The sequence below is a fragment of the Petaurus breviceps genome, unplaced genomic scaffold (assembly GCF_028583685.1).
Source record: "Petaurus breviceps papuanus isolate PSGF00001 unplaced genomic scaffold, PetGlider_PUasm1.0 37, whole genome shotgun sequence".
In the NCBI taxonomy this organism is placed as follows: Eukaryota; Metazoa; Chordata; class Mammalia; order Diprotodontia; family Petauridae; genus Petaurus; species Petaurus breviceps.
Window position 1 is genome coordinate 23,296,368 of NW_027186296.1, and position 3,317 is coordinate 23,299,684.

Consider the following 3,317-nt stretch of genomic DNA (forward strand, 5'->3'; position numbering starts at 1 on the left):
ATAGTACTATTTTTTCCCCTTTAGACTAGATCGGGGGTTTAAATGTGTACCAGAGAGACTTTAAAGCTTTATTATAAAATCTAACATTGTTTTTGCTTCGACTGGATGGGAAGGGGGCTGGGTAATGTGTTTTGCTATTGTAAGGTGGGAAAGATGGATTACTTTTCTTGGCCAGATTTGAGGGGGCTGGAAGGGGGAATAATGCTAGTGTCATGTGAGAATTTTTTTTTTTTTTGCCCTGGAGGGAACCATGGGTTTCTTAAGTTTTGACCCTGATTCTTAGCTTAAAAGGAATGGTTTATATTCGTTTTTCCATTTGCTCTGGTAATTTTTAAACTTGGTAGTCTGGAAAACATGATGAAAGGGTCCCTTAAAATATGTAACAGCCAGATCCTTTGGGAAGGGATTTCAGTACCTCCCTTCCCAGACCCTCAGTCCTCTCAGCTCAGCTGCCTCTCAGGGGCTAATTGGAAAATGTACCTCATTTAAATGCATTGTACTCCCCCCCCCCCAATAAAATTAAAGCCCCATTAAAATCAGAACGGTGATCATTAAAATATCCTTCAGCCCTATTACCTAAATGACCAACTACTGATGTGACTAAGTTGAAAACTGGAGAGACCAGTTCCACCGCTGGGGTTATGGGACAGAAAGGTCAGGTTACTCAGTGGCCCTAGCAACCCGTCTTCCCTCCGCAGATGAGAAGCTGTGCTCTCCCTCGCCCCCGCCAACTTATCCGTATGGTGACCAAAGATAACACCCGCCAAAGCCTGGTACCTGCATCACTTGTGATAACCACACAGGGAGCAAGGACTCCCCCCCCCGCAAATTTCTCAATCTCTCTCCCTGGGTCTGTGTGTGCAGCAGTAGCAGCAGCAGCAGTAGCAGCAGCAGCCACCCGTAGCAGCAGCCGCTGCCGCCACCGCGCTGTTCGCTTCCAGAGGAGGGCTAGGGCGAATGCAGTCAGTGCTGCATTCAGAAGCAGTGGCGGGGGAACAGTGATGTGTGAAGTTGCCAGCCCACAGCGCACCAAGAGCTTCTCAGTTGTTGATGTAGCGGAGTGGTGGTGTCTCCTAAGCAGAGGCGCGGATGGACTCCCCATCTTGCCCTCCTGGAGCAAGGGAGGAGAAAGGAGCTGCCAGCCAGAGTCGGCAATAGAAGCCAGAGGTAGTTTGGGGCCAGCAGCTAAGTTGTGAAATTGAATTGGATGCTGCCTCCGATTACGATTGAATCGACAAGAACAGATACCCTTTCAGACTAACAGCATGCCTGATTGCACTTGAGGAGAATCACTGGGGAACAAGCTTCTTGCTTGGTGCAAGCCATTTGTCGCTAAGTAAAGGCAAGGAGACACAAGAGCAGGGTTGTGAGTGATTTCCCTGCAAAGGAGAGAGGGGGATACTCTCTCCTCGTGAAAACCTTATTTTTTTTTAACAGGAGAATTTCTCAGGTATGTACTCTTCTCTGATCTCTTCTGCCTCCTTTGCTTTTACCTGTCTTTCTCTTTGTTTGTACTTTGATGTGCTCCCTTCTGTGAGGCATGCGTTTCCTAACGCGGTCATTCGGTTGATTGCTGTGGTTGGTGTGCATACTTGTTAATCAGGCGTCATTTCAAAGGTCCCTCACTCATCTAGCCTTCTCACATTGTTTCCTTTCCCCCTCAACTTTCTGTAGAATAGCTGCATAGGAACCAGTAGTTTTATTTTTCTCCTGGTAGCGGTAGAGGTTATATGAGCATTACTGTGATGACTAAACCATGTTTTAGCTGTGGGACACTTTAAAAAAAAATTAGGGAAAACCACAAAATCAAAGTTAATAACTACTAAGTCCAGATTAGTAAAGCAAGAAGATGTCATTGGGTTGGATCATGTCACCCCACTGTTTTCCTAGTTCACAAAAGCATCAGTAACAAATGAAGCTTTTGCAGCTGGTTCTGCATTTCTAGGTTTTGATTAATTGTCCAAGATGAACACTCTACAGCTTTGCTTTCAGAAAGCAGTCTGCTTCAAGTGCACTTTTGAATGTATTTCACAGCTAGATCAAGATATGAAAGATATCTATGTCTAAAAAAAAAAAAACCCAAACAAAAACACAACCAAGGTCCATGTTCTATCAGTAGGAGTAACAAAAAACTTCTGAAGCTGCATCACCCATACATTGGGAAAACATAAATATCAGCTATAGTGGTAGTATTCCACCCTTAGCTTCTAGAGTTAGATGACAAAGCTTAAAGTTATGTTCTTACTTTAAGAAAAAAAAATGGAAGTAGTTAACACATTATATGCCAAAGGGAGTTATCTTTTTAAAAATACACTGTATTGATATGCTAAGAATTTCAAGGTGTCACTTTGGATTGAATAGTAAATTTGGTGTAGGATTTTGAATCTAGGATTTTTAACCTGTCAAAATGGATGCAAAAATCCTGTGATTGACATAAAAGCATCCATCGATCAATTTCATAAAATCTGTCTAGAATTTAGTTGTTGACACACATATTTGAGAATGAGGTAGGAAACAATAAAAATATGGGAAAGTTTGCTCAGTTAGAGTACATAGATCTGTCTACCAGGGAAAGAACATTCATGTTGTTAACCATGACCTAGTAGAATCAAGAGTTAATAGTAGAGCTCAAGAAACTGAATTACTAAGTTCCATTACTCTTAGTCACAGTTTTCCATGAATGGAAAATTCAAGTAGCTCAGATCTACTTTCCCCAAAAACTAAATAAAAATTGTAGAATCTTTTGAGGTCTCCATTTTTGCTTATGCAAATCAAATTACTTCCCCACTTGGGAAACAAAACAAAACACTGATATTTAGCAAGTGTCACAGTTTTTGAGCACTAAAAGGATTGCATGACAAAATGATGAAATCAGAGCTTTTGAAAATTATTCTAAAGACAAGAATGAGTATCTAGCTCTGGAAACACTAGGCTTTTTGGTAAAGTACACATAAAGAGTTAGGTTGATTGACAGATGGAGAAAGGTGCATTTATTTAGTGTTTAGAGGGTGAGGTAATAAAAGGTGTACGTGTGCCTACAATGTGTGTAGTAAAGGGAATGATTTTTACCCCTGTGAGACAAGTGATGTTTGCGTTTTATATTTCTTCCTTCCCCATCCTCCACAATTAAACTAGTATAAGATGACTGAAAATTGAAAGTAGTGTTTCTCTGTCATATTGTTCTTTCAAACTAAAAAAAAAAAAGCAATGGATTCCAACTGATGAAAAGGATTAAGGTGGATGGAAATCTCAGTCTCTCTGTCTCCCTCCCTCTCTCTCCCTCTCCCTCCCTCCCTCCCTCCCTCTCTCTCTCTCTC

The 3,317-nt window shown here is 41.5% G+C and overlaps 1 protein-coding gene across 1 annotated transcript in view; it reads left to right on the forward strand.

Annotated features, from left to right (window-relative positions):
- The first annotated feature begins 886 nt into the window (after positions 1 to 886).
- Positions 887 to 3,317, forward strand: part of LOC138169642 (protein unc-13 homolog C-like) — a 200,670-nt gene continuing 198,239 nt past the window's right edge. Inside the window, exon 1 of the mRNA XM_069099295.1 lies at positions 887 to 1,450. The gene's annotated coding sequence lies outside the window, so the exon portion shown is untranslated. The remainder of the gene's footprint in view (positions 1,451 to 3,317) is intronic.